A 13,111-nucleotide genomic window follows, 5' to 3' on the forward strand; every position below is an offset into this window, starting at 1 on the left:
AGTGGACACTTCGTGTTGGATCTGTGTACCCAAACCCACGGACCAGAGACAATGCTATTGACCCTGTCTAGATACTACCCCAGCAACGGTTATTACCGGGCAGCAAGAACGGAAGGCCTCGGACTGGACTGGACTGCTACGACGACGGACGGACGAACTTCGGACTTCTGTTACGGGTGGGCCTCCGGATACCTCGGACCTTGGACTCTCGGCTTGGGCTCTGGTCGGGACTCGCCGCGTTCCTCCACCGCCTCGTCTGGATGCTGGACCGCAACCTCCGTCTCCTCCGTGGGCCTGAGGGATACTTGAAGCAGAAATATCTGCCACTGCGCAGGATGGTTCCGTCACGACTGCAGAGGGTCAGGGGGCTTGCGTGGCTTCTCCGGCGCGTGGGGAAAGGGCAAGTCCCTATTCGGGCGCCATTATGTGGTAAATAAATAATTAAATACCGGTACTATTTTTCAGGATACTATAATAACAGATTGCTCAATAAATAAGAGTCAAGATTCGAGGTAGCTGGAGTTTGCAGGTTTTAATACAGCATAAAGGACAGGAACAGGACAACCTGCACGGGCAAGATCTGGGATGGCTAGCAACTTTTAATAACAGTGCACAAGCATATATACTTAAACAAAATACATGGTATTCAATACAGTAGGCGTAGCAGTGGGCGGGGTTCGTAACAGTCGCGAAAGATAAAGCATAAAGTGGGTGTAACAAGAGGCGTGTACATAGACATGTGATGTAAACGTAACAGAATATGTCATCAATGGGGCGGAAACATGGAGGGGGCTACCCAAGGAGCCGGGACCTCTAACCTAGTGGTGCGCGCAAGCTGGCAATGACGTGTTACTAGGAGGAACTGGGGGCTATGACTTCTGTGCTGGAAGAAGAGACGAAAGTCTGGAGAGTCAGAGCGACATATACCTAAACACTATCTAGTATTTGATGTTTAGAGAACATGTTGATAGAATCCAAAGGTTATCAGGGTAAAGGCTAACAGACTCTAAGACTAGTGCATGCATTATTCTACATGTAGTGCGTGTTGAGGAATATTAAATGACCATTAATACAGTATTTCTCTTACATTGAGACGTAAAGGCTAGACGATGACTGAAACTATTGATGCGATTCAGTAGCTTAGGAATGCAGAGAAGGAGAGCTGGACTGATAACTAGAATCATAACATACTCTTGGCAGACTGGCAGGCAGAGCCAGGCCGAGCCGGGCACTGTGAGGCATGAAGTAAGTGAAGGGTCAGGGATACAGGTGGGGGCTATATCGCTCCTCAGCGAGGGTTCAGGAGACAGGAGCTGAATCTGGTGTCCGGGCCCTTTTGAGGCCTAGAAACGGGGACTTTTCAATGAAATAACGTGCACACCGAGAAGCGTGGCAACGTAACTTTACATAGGCCTATTACTCGTAGCTTTCACGAGAACTGGAAACTGGCATACTAGAGTTGGACACAACTGTAATTGCATCTTTAATCGATCATGGGGAATACATATTGCATATTAATCATGCACATATAGCATAAGATGGGGAACACGTAGGGACACAGAACATGGCAAAATTTACTTTTCCACACAAGTGAGGGGAATGTCTTGGGGTTCCCTTATATTGTCTTCCAATAAGGCTTTGCGGGGTTGGTTGCGGGCTCTTTTGTATCGCTTGTTCAGAATTTTTTCTGGATATCCTCTTGCTTGGAGTCTGGATGTTAGTTCAGAGACTTGTTTGCGGAAATCTTTGACATCACTGCAATTACGCCTAATTCTCAAATATTGGCCAAGAGGTGTACAATTAGACATACAAACCACTCCTAATGTTTTGATGCAAAGGAAAGGTTTGAAAAGAGTTCAGACTTATCTGCTTGTGAGCCCCATTTAATGTGGGGAATTTAGTATGTGTCTTAATTTAGTTCACACAAGGGTTTTGGAGATTAAGGGGCAAGAAATAAGTGAGATTTGCCGGTTCACTCACACACTCAAACACTCATTCGCTAACTCACGCACTTGCTAAATCTCGCGTTTTTTCACTGACTCAAAATATTAGCCCCATTACTTGCCATCTGCATACCCACACGTCTGATCAACTCTTTCAAAATGTACCCTTCAGATATTTGACGTGTACTTGGATTGCCATGTGAGGACGATCGAAAAGACCTGAATAAATAAATAGATGCATGAAATAGGAATTATTCTAAAAGTACTAAAGAAAAGCAGTGGCAGAATAAAAACCAGCCTTACAGCTCTTTAACAACGGGCATATTTCTCGCTGAAAGTCGAATGCTTAGTTTATGTATGATATGAGCTTCGTCGCGGTATTTAATCTCCAGATGTTTACTAAAACCGCAGCCCAGGTTTCAGGTCGTTCATTTTAAGCGTCCGCTCATTCATACCTTACCTTTTAAGGGCAAAGAAAATTACAATGCCCTCTAATAACTTTAGAGTTGAGTTTAGTTACCAGAAAACAAACGAAGCGAAGACCTCCTAAAGACAGTTTCCGGATTAATCTATCCCGGCTCTGCCGTTTCAGGGAGCGTTTTGCTTCTTCGGAAACTTTTTAATTAGGTGAAGGAACCACCGACGACTCGACGCGAAAGTAAGTAGATCAATATTACTAATAATAATTGCTTATGAGATTATTTTCAGTGTTGTGCTGAACATCTGAATAGCATCCCTGTGTGTTTCACAGCACATGCACCTTTATCGGCACTGGTGACGCAGTGGGCGAATGCCTCCCCAGCTGGGGTCTCACTTTGAACCCATGATCACAAGTTCGAGTCAGGTCCATTCAGCTTTTCATCCTTCTGATGTGGGTAACAATAAACAACCACTGACTATTAATAGTGCAACCCCCCCTTGTGGTGTAACGCAGGCCCCTGCTGCGCAGGTGCACCCCCAGCCCTACAGTTGGGGCCCCAACGGTGCAAAAGCGCAAGGTCAATTAATATTTGTGAGCTATAGGAGACTCGGGGACCCTTATCAAATCATGCGAGGGGTTGAGGGGGGAATAACTTTGTGTTACACCACTGAAGCGCCACCGGCCTTGGGGACAACGGGTGATTTAAAAATACGCAGTTTTTGTTCAGAATTGTTAGAAGTACGAAAATACTTGGTGCGTGTTATTCTGCAAAAAAGCAATACTTTGGTTTTAGTATCTTATCTGTACCTTACTTGGCACTAGTGGCGTAATAAAATGCGAGGAGCCCCCCCTCCCGCGGGGGCTAATGTTACCCCACTGCTTGACACAGGGATCTCTCACTTGATTTTGTGACTCAGAGCTGGCATTAGATGGGCAGTGTACACTCAGTGTGTAACAAGGCTGACAGCCATGGGCTGCCATTGACGCAAGGCAAACGCCACCCCAACCCTCTGTTTGGTAGCAAAACAAATCCCCAATAGGGTAGGGGCTCAGACGACCCCAAGGTCCGGTGATACTGCACCTGCTGCGCCATTAATAGCTACGCGGTTGTGTCCATGGTGCTCAAGCATTTGTCTATTTTCGAGTATTGTTTTTTCATGACAACAAAAATGAGAATGTTCTGATAACTACTTTCCAGATAGAAAGCAACTACATACATTTTCCTGATTACAAAATAAGCACTGTGAAATGCTTGGTTTCTGAGCCAACGTGCAGCATGGTAATTTTGTATGCAGTGCACTCCTTGACATACAGGCTGCACATTACCAGCAGTGGTTTAATAGAAACATTTTCAGAGGCTGTGCCACTGTGATCCGGTGCTCTGTAAAAATAGCCCTGGGAAGCGAATGGAAAATAAGCAAACTGCATTAGTTCAGAGCGCCTCAGGCATGTTGTGTCTAACGCTAAGTAAAAAATAGAAGTGGAGTTTTTCCCCTGTTACAGTGAAAAACGTCCCTTACATTCCCATTCCTGTAACAGCGCTTGTTCACTGGAAAGGTTAAAACGTGATTTTACTGGACAACATTTATTATTGCTACCAGGTTCAGCACAGCAACACTTGATATCGCAAAGTGTCTGGTAGTTCTACATCTGACGCCCTCCCCCCTTGACTGTGTTTTTCCGTTGTATGTGGAACTATGTGGCTGACCAGGTTGTGCATTGAGAATCAACCGACCACTTAAAAAACACTCGCCCATACAATGTGTTGTTCTGGTGATTATGTTGTTAACAGCTGAGCTCATTCAACATTAAAGATTAACAGGCTGTAGAGCTGGCAAAGCTAAATCAGCCCTTTATCCTTCACAGATAAAACAAATGTCTGGTTTCAAATGTTAAATAATAGTTTAATGCAAGATTTAATAATATAGGTGCTGAGTAATCCTCGGTATTTGAGAATATCCACACATTATTTCATTTAATTGCCCCCAACATGGATTACCTAAAACATCTTCTGAATTACAGTTGGTTACAAATCTGGGAGTTCAACTGATGGGGTCATGATCACAAAGTGCTCGAATCTAATGTGTGACTGTTGAACGTTCACATGTGAATACTTTTTGCAGATGACCATGCTTGCATTTCTACATGTCACCATTAAATATTTGCTGGCCCCAAACCATGTAATATGTGGGATAAAGTATCCCCTGCCTTACATCATAAGGATATTAAAAATCACGAGGGCTACCTTTACACATTTATATAACTCTGAGGTGCCTTGTGATGTACTTATAATGTACAGCCTGGGGTACTTTATTCCTTCTAAGACATGCTCACACCATAACCGTTTCCACAAACCACTTGAATACTTGCGGACATGTTTTTGAGCCCATTTGCATCGCTCTTGCACCACGGAACATGGTGCAAGAGTGATGGAAACAAAAAATTAGATTTACGAAGCCACGCAAGGCCACCTTGCGCGGCTTCATAACTCTCGGGTAATGTAACGGAGAGAAAATTGCTGCATTGCACTACTCTGCACTGGGGAGGTGTTTCCATGGGTGTTGTGTTGGCGTTCTCACAAAACATCCTTGAATTTTGATGCATTCCCAGAGTTACAAGAACTTGCAAACCTGGGAAAGCCCTAAAAAGATAAAATTTACCAGGAGAGGCATTAAAAGGAGAAATATGATAATTTCTCCTAGGTTTTCCCACTTCCGATATGTGCTGCATTCTACAGCAGTAGCGGTCGGTGGTGGGAGTAGCTGCTGGGCTGTGATGTGGGGAGGGGAAGGGCAGGGTGGGGGGTAGTAATCTAAGGATTACGGAGAATTACAGATAAGTACACATATAAATAAATAAAACATGTTTTGTTGCGTGCACTGCATTGCATTTGGGGATTCAGCGCGCACAACAAAATTTGTTTTATTTATTTATATGTTTTACTTACCTGTAATTCTCCGTAATCCATAGATTACTACCCCCACCCTGCCCCTCCCCCTCCCCACGTCACTGCCCGGCAGCTACTCCCACCACTGGCCGCTACTGTTCTACAGCACGCATAGAAAGAGGGAAAAGCCTCTCAGGATTGTTTTTGTGCTGGAGGGTGCATCTTCCTGCTCAAAAACAATCCTGCATGCAACACAGGCACCCTTGCACCATGGTGCAAGTGTGCCTGCATTGGCGCTAAGCAGCCCATTGTGCACCAGCACAGGCTAAAGGACAGGAATGTGCTGTATTGCCTTAAATATGGTGCATTCCTGCCCTTTTCCAGTGACGCAGCAAAGCGCAGCAAGGTGATTTGCTGTTCCCCTTTTTCATAAATATGGTCCACGGTACATTTGCTTTTTCATTTTCATAATCATGAAGAATAAAATTAGATCACTCTCCGTGACCTGCCTTTCCACTCTGCTCCTGGCAGGCATTGTGACATCTGAAATCAACTGTAATAAATTATTCCCGTTGAGTGGATAAGTAATTTCCTTATTACAGGTGACTAGATGTACCACAAGTCAGCTATAATTTTATGTTATGTATGGCCCTCAAAATCATCTGCCCCTGCTTTCACTGCTATGCAGGGGCAGAGGAGGAATGGAGAGCTATACGTAATATGGCCTCTCCTCCTTGTTCTAAATTAAAATAAAATGGCCTCCTCTCACCCACAACCACTCCTTTCTGTGTCTTCCCTTCCCTCCCATCCAAAAGCTGTACTTTTTGCTTTCCAGCGCCGCTCTGCAAGGCTCTCAGAGAACCCAGCCAAAGCTGCCGGGCATTGCTTTATGAAGTAGCAACAGTCGTTAACAAGTTCTGTTTCCCACTGGTGCTATGCCATAGCAGTGAATTATTGCATTTAAAATCCAGTTATTCAGGCAAATGACTCTCTATGATAGCTATACATAACAGAAATTGTCTGTGAAAGCAATGATGTTGATCTCAGCATTTCTGAATGGTATCATTTAAATAAGGGAAGAATATCAAGTTTACTGAGAACAGACTCTGTTCTCATAAAATTCTTTATCCCAGAAATTATTAGCATCCTTCAAAGATGAAAAAAATCAAAAATATATTGTTTTTTTACTCAGCCTGTATGTATGTCCGAAGTGGTTTTATTAGACCATTGTTTCCCATATTTTGGGTCCTAACTCACTGGTGAGTCCTGAGCAGTGAAAATCCAAGCGATGAATAAAGATGCTTTTAAATTCTGTATTTATCGTGTCACATTTGTTCTACTTCAAATAGAGAACTCAAATATCAGGCTATGTACTCTGACAAATTGTGGCTTTTTTAACTTTGGGATTTCGTGTTTAGAACTTCTCACTTTGCAGTCAGAGAAAGAAAAGTAAAGTGAATGATGTGACTGTCTTGCTGTGGTAAATTGAGAGCGAAATGAAAGGCTCTAGAATATATTTTTTGTAACACAACCAAATAAACAGGGAAGAAAAATGTCGCAGTTTTGTTTGTAATTGTGAAGTGTGATGGAAACAAAGATTTTAATAGGATCAAAACAAATCAAGACATTTTACTTGGTGATTCATAAATGATAAATAAAAAACAAAACCCGATTTCCACAGGTAGGGCCCGAATCACAGTGGCAAACTAAGAGGAAGGTTTAGCTTTAATACCTTCAGTATTCATAAAGGGCATTTACGAGCAGTAATGTTAGATTTTGTCTCAGCTAAACTTAAGTTTTCCTCTGTGTGTGAGTGAGTGTCTTTGAGTGTGTGACTGGGTGAATGCTTTGTGTTGATGATAGCTTCTGATAGGTGGTTGACTGTAGCAGGTGGATTTTAGTTCTGATCTCTGACTGGTCCTGACGAGTTCAAGCCTTCTCTATTCAGCCTAGTGGAGACTGCATATGACGCAGTAGATGTGTGTTCTCTTGGTTCCAATACAAACATCTTCAAACATCAGTTTGCCATTTTCATTAAATGCAGAAATATTTTTCCAAATGCTCTATTTTTGAGTTTATTAAATAGGGATTTGTTCAATAAACACCAGCTTGCAGTTTTCATCCAGCAGCCATATTTAATGCTTTTGTAAAAAACAATTGTTTTCCAGAACCTTAAATTTCTCCTTTTTAAAATATACTAATTTTCTCTCAAAAACAAGTTTTCCTTTAATTCGCTATATTTATTTTCATAACATAGTCTCATTTACTATTACTCTTAGAGAGATGCTGCGTGATTTGCCCATATCTTGATTCAAATGCCGAGTTTCAACCCTCACATGTCCTGTAAAGCTTCATACTCCCATGTGGAGACGTTGGTTTAAAAGGGCTGCCGTAATCATGCACAGCCTCGTATGAACTGGCACTATTACATTTAGCCAAATGCTAACTTATGTGATCATGTAAAATGATCAATTACCAGGAACAGCTTCTTAGTGTAGCTTCACATGCTCATAGTGCTTTTTATTTCCATATACTGCTCTATATGATATGTTCCACCTGCTTACACGGTATACTGCGTATACTCATCAAGTGTCCACTTTCAGCTTCCCAATCCATGTACTGCCTCAAATATCTATGGACCGGCATCATATTTCAGAAGCAGCTTAAAATAGCCATTTTCAGGCGTATAGGTCTAGTTTAGCCTCTCTTACCCATGTAAACACTAAATTGTCTTTGTACAACCATAATAGGAAAATTACAGCTTCATATCTGTTGCCTCACTAGCCAATCTATTGCCTCATATACATTTTTGCTAACTCATATGCCCAGATAAAGCTGGTATGTGCTGGAAATACCTCTATATTGTGAGTTCAGCATACCTATATGTGGCCTCAAATGCCTTTGATGCTAGTGTACCTCCATCATATGCCAACAGCAACATCATATTCCCAGATTCAACATAGCAATCCAAGATACAGCCCCGCATGCCAATGTACTGCCTCATGTAGCCACGTATAGACCTATGAGCCTTAATTTAACAACAACAATGGCCCATTCACAACCATTTCTGATTACTGGTTTCTGATGTACCATTAAACTAGCACATTTGCCAGTGTTTCAACATAAAATAACAGGGATATGTCCAAGATTAGCCTCACATGCCCTCGGGGTCCTCCTGTTCAGGACCAGGTGTGCTCCATTACAGGGATAGTTGGATGCTGGAGGGTCACGTGACCTCAAGATATTCATTCTAAGGCTCAAGGTATCTGTCTGTGGGGCTCAGTTTTCAGGCAATGGCAGGATAAAGCACCTTCCGAGGCCCTTCCGTACCAGGTAATGGATTGGTCAGATAAACGATGCACTGAATTTACTAATCATGATTGGAACAACCTGTTTATCAACTACTTTATTACATATTAAGTTTGCAGGTATTTTCTTAACATATGTTTTATATGTGTAGCTTATGTATGTTGTAAATTATTGCATTCATATACTATAATAGTACTTCACATTATTGAATATACTGCTGTAGTAGGTAAACACAATTGCCCTTTCTTGTTTTGCAAAAATGTATATCGCATCCACAGTGGGGTGACATACACAAGAGCTTGCTCAGTGGTGTTGTTAAATGGTTATACAGGTACTGGGATGTGCTTAATTAAATGTCACAATGCTTGAGGGTTATACATAAAGGGACTTCACCCGGATTGCTTTATGCTGAGGGCAAGTAAGGTCTACCCCTTTGAAAGTTAAAGTCTCCCCAGAAATTCTGGTAAACCCCACATTCCTTTGTAGTACAATTTAAAAATCGTTTCTTTCCATAGGTTTACATCAAAAGATTGCAGGCTATCACGAAAAATCTCCACCTGCTAATACCTAAAACTCTTTATGAAAACGTGACCTTGACTTAAAACTTTCAATTTTTTTTATTTATTTTGAATGCCCAGCTCCTTCACTTCTACTTCCTGCATGCCTCATGTGTATATAGACTACTCGAAATACCATGCCTGTCTTAGAAACCATATCTCTGCAACCTAACAATATGTATTTATTTCATCAGCCATTTGTTTTTCATATAACCCCCTTCTAATGATCACACTTAAGTCTTTAATGTACCACAAAGATACTGGAATAAATGCATGGAATGGTTTCTTTGAGAGCATAAGACTAATCCCAATAGCCAAAGGACTCAGCACTAACTTTGAACTCCCAGGCAGCGTGCTATTCAGAGTAAAGACTTTAACGCCTTGTCAGGGGTAGTAAGCATTATATACATGCAGTTTCAATAAAATGTCATATCATTGTATCAAAATCAGCAGGTGGTTTTTGACGCTCATGTTTTGAGTGCCACCTGTAACAATATACTGTCCCAATCAGTCACATGGATATATTTCTGTATATAGCACAAGCACACTTTTTTAGTCAATTTACTCACCTTCACTGCATCGTCACTTTATAGGAGCACCTTATCTTTGGAGTAATACAAATGCCGTGTCATATGATTATAGACCGTTATTACATTATATGACTATGATTAACAAAATAAATGCAAATTGCTTAACTGAAATAACCTCCAGAAGAGTTGATTTACGTCACTATTGCTGTGGAAGTCCAAGGCTACACCTCCCCCATAGGGACACCTTTTCATGATAGTAATTGTCAGGCCCAGGTCCCTGGGTTGCCCCTTTTTATTTAATAACTAACCTCAATGTGACAGACAATGAGTCTGCCTCACTCTGGTTCTCTTAACTTATTGAGACTCTAGCTCGGGCCCCAGCCATCTCCCTTAACCAATCCTGGTGCTGCTCTCATGCTGTTAATCAGCATGAGAGAAGCACCAGGATTGGAGGGAGCGTCCTCTCTCGACACTCCCCAGTGCACTGGAGGCCTGTGCTTGCTTTCAACTCAGCTGTCTAAGACAGTTGGGTTGAAAGGATTAAAGTGTGCATGTCAGGCTGCTCGTGGCAAGACTGCTTTCTAAAGAGACATGCACTTTAAACTAGTGCACAAGCAGCCCGCCACTCCTCCCTGGTGCTGCCACTCCGGAGGCCCCACCTCGTCCTGACACTCGGTTCGGGACAGGTTGATGAAAAAAAAAATGGTAATAAATTAACTTTATTACCATTTTATTTATCATCTCTAGGGGCATTTAAGTTAGTGAGGCATGCTCCTCCACTCTAATGGAGGAGCAGCCCCTGAGCTGTGCCACAAAATGTGCAGAATGTTTCCACAGGTGGAAGGGTCGCCTCAGCAGCCGCTGCGTTTCCTCAGTCACAGCTCCATTGGAGAGGGACTCGTCACCATTTTCTTAATGTGGCCCTTAACGTGGTGCCCCTAACATGGAGGGCCAGGACTGATTTGGACAAGTGGCAAACCCTTCCTCTAAATATAATGGAACGTATCACCCTATATAAAATGATGGTCTTACTCTGCTTTCTTTACGTCTTTCAAAACTTGCCACTTTTCATTATGCGGTCATGGTTTAGAGCCCTGGATAGTGTTGCAGCATCCTTTTTGTGGCATGGTTCGAGGGCTTGCCTAGCATTCACTCACTGTCAGCGGGGAGTTTATGATGGTGGACTGAATATGTTGAATTTATCATTTTGCGTCACACTTGTTGGTCATCCACGACTGGTTCAATGGGAGGTAGTCAGACTCAGCTCATCACCTGGAGCTCTCCTTCTTTGAGTTCTCCAGCACCTTATCCATGTTGCATGGTTCTCCCATTTCTAACTCCATTCCCCCAGTGACCAAGCTGGTCCTACAGGCATGGAAGGCTGCACTACGACACACTCACTGGGATGCCAAAATCATGCAGCAAGCACCTCTTTGGCACAGCACCTGGTCAAAGGAGGTGGCATCACTGCAAGGTTTTGGGAGATGGGACCTTATTGGGATCTCACAGCTGGGAGACCTTTGGTCGGAAACCGATGTGTGCTCCTACCAAGAACTCCAAACTACATATGCCCTGTCCCACACACAGTTCTACAAGTTTCTCCAGTTGAGGCACTCACTTCAATCACAACTCGCTCATGACACATCCCTTATGTAGTTTAATCCACTGGAGGCTATGTTTTTAATGGGTAACTTGGGCAAAGAAGGAGTTTCTAAAATATACCGCACTCTGGTAATTAACACCCCTGGTAACTTAGACCATCTTAGAGTCTGATGGGAAACATGGATGGGTTCCCTTGAGGACGCTGATTGGTGTGATGCACTGATGGCACCCAGAACAATCACCACTTCCTCTAAGTTACCCTGATCCAAACATACTACTTGTATGGTGCCTATCTTTCCCGGGCCCGGCTCCACCAAGCGGAGTTGGTCCCAGACTCTGCCTGTTCCCAGTGGGATGGTACTCTCACTGATTTTTACTATGTGGTGGGGTTGTGTCCGGTCATTCAGGGGTCTGGTTGGCTTTAGTAGCTGAATTGTCTAGGGTGCTGGGATGGGAGGACCCCCTGCCCCCTTTGCAGTTTTGCTGGGGGTCCTCACGGCCTGGATGGTACAAGAGCTGACCGAACATTTCTGGGAACGGCCCTTATGGTCGTGAAGAGGGATATTGCTGCCCGACGGAAATCTTCCAGGCCTTTCACTCTATCTCAAAGGCAATGCAGGAGCGGCCTCTCTATTAGACACAGGGCTGTCCCCGTAAATACAGCTGTGTATGTGGGAAATGACTGGACTTGTAGATTTGAAGTATGGTTCAAGGACCAGGATATCAGGGTCATTACTGCATTGTATTGATGGCTTGTACCTATTTCATGCCACTGCTTTTCAATATATGTAATCCCACTTGAAGTGCTATTTTTGGGTCACTCTGTAACTTTCCTTCTTGATAAAGAAACAATAACATCTGTTCATCAAAAACAAATAAGTGTAATTTCCAATTGGGAAAATATAGAGATTTGAAGTTTGGTGTGTCTTGACTCACAATTTAAAATCACAACTTATGGTGAAGTCATATTTTAAATTGTAAATCTGAAATTGCCACTAGAAAGTTGTCATTTTCTTACTTTAACTGTTCTGTGCATCTGTCTGCCTCTGAATACATGTCTGAGTTTGGTGGCAGCTGGGCTTTGTGCATTCCCTCTAGTCAGTCACACAAAGGGAGGTGGGGTGTGACATTTGCATCCCGAGGGCCCATTACCAGGCTTATGGGCCCTCGGGAGGTAGATTGTGAGAAAGGAGCTGACACTTGCACCTGAATAGGGCTGTGCCTGTCCCCACACAGAGAGCTGAATACTTCCCTGTAGTGGGGCTGGAGCCAGGGCAGGAAAAGCAGGAACCTTGTGATATTTAAAGGCCTCTTTGAAGTTTCCCCCACTTCAAAGAAACATTTGGGTATAAGTACTGGACCCATGGCACCACCAAATCAAAATTTTGCTGTAACCAAGGACATTCTGCCTGGAAGAAGAGCTGCTGTGCTGTAGGCGGGCCTGCCGCTTTGCTAGCTGCATTGCTATATTGGCCTGCTGCCTGCTGCTTCTTGCCTGGGAGTGAGAGGGACTGGACCTGTTTTTTAGATCCTTGAATCCCAGTTTTTACAAAGGCTTACTGACTTGTCTCCTCTTCTCTGAAGTCTCAGGGTCATAAAAGACTTCTTGCAATTCTGCTGGTGCTGCTGGACTCTGGCATCTGCGAGTCCTACCCTTGCCTGAGGTACCCCCTCAAGTCCTGGGCCTCAAAAGTAAGTTCTGCAGCTATCTTCTGAAATAATCAAATAAGTGACACCCTTGCAATGATTGAAACCAACCTAGTGCTCTCATATACAGTGGCGATTCGACGACGATGCGGGTCCCGACTGCAGGGTTTGACTATAATACAGCACGGATCCAAAGATTCTGATGTGAGGCTCAA

At 43.3% G+C, this 13,111-nt stretch overlaps 1 protein-coding gene across 1 annotated transcript in view; it reads left to right on the forward strand.

Annotated features, from left to right (window-relative positions):
- Positions 1 to 2,445: 2,445 nt before the first annotated feature.
- The window catches only part of KCNMB1 (potassium calcium-activated channel subfamily M regulatory beta subunit 1), a 97,403-nt gene continuing 86,737 nt past the window's right edge, over positions 2,446 to 13,111 (forward strand). Inside the window, exon 1 of the mRNA XM_078650713.1 lies at positions 2,446 to 2,601. The gene's annotated coding sequence lies outside the window, so the exon portion shown is untranslated. The remainder of the gene's footprint in view (positions 2,602 to 13,111) is intronic.

This window comes from Lissotriton helveticus, chromosome 7 (assembly GCF_964261635.1).
Source record: "Lissotriton helveticus chromosome 7, aLisHel1.1, whole genome shotgun sequence".
Taxonomy (NCBI): domain Eukaryota; kingdom Metazoa; phylum Chordata; class Amphibia; order Caudata; family Salamandridae; genus Lissotriton; species Lissotriton helveticus.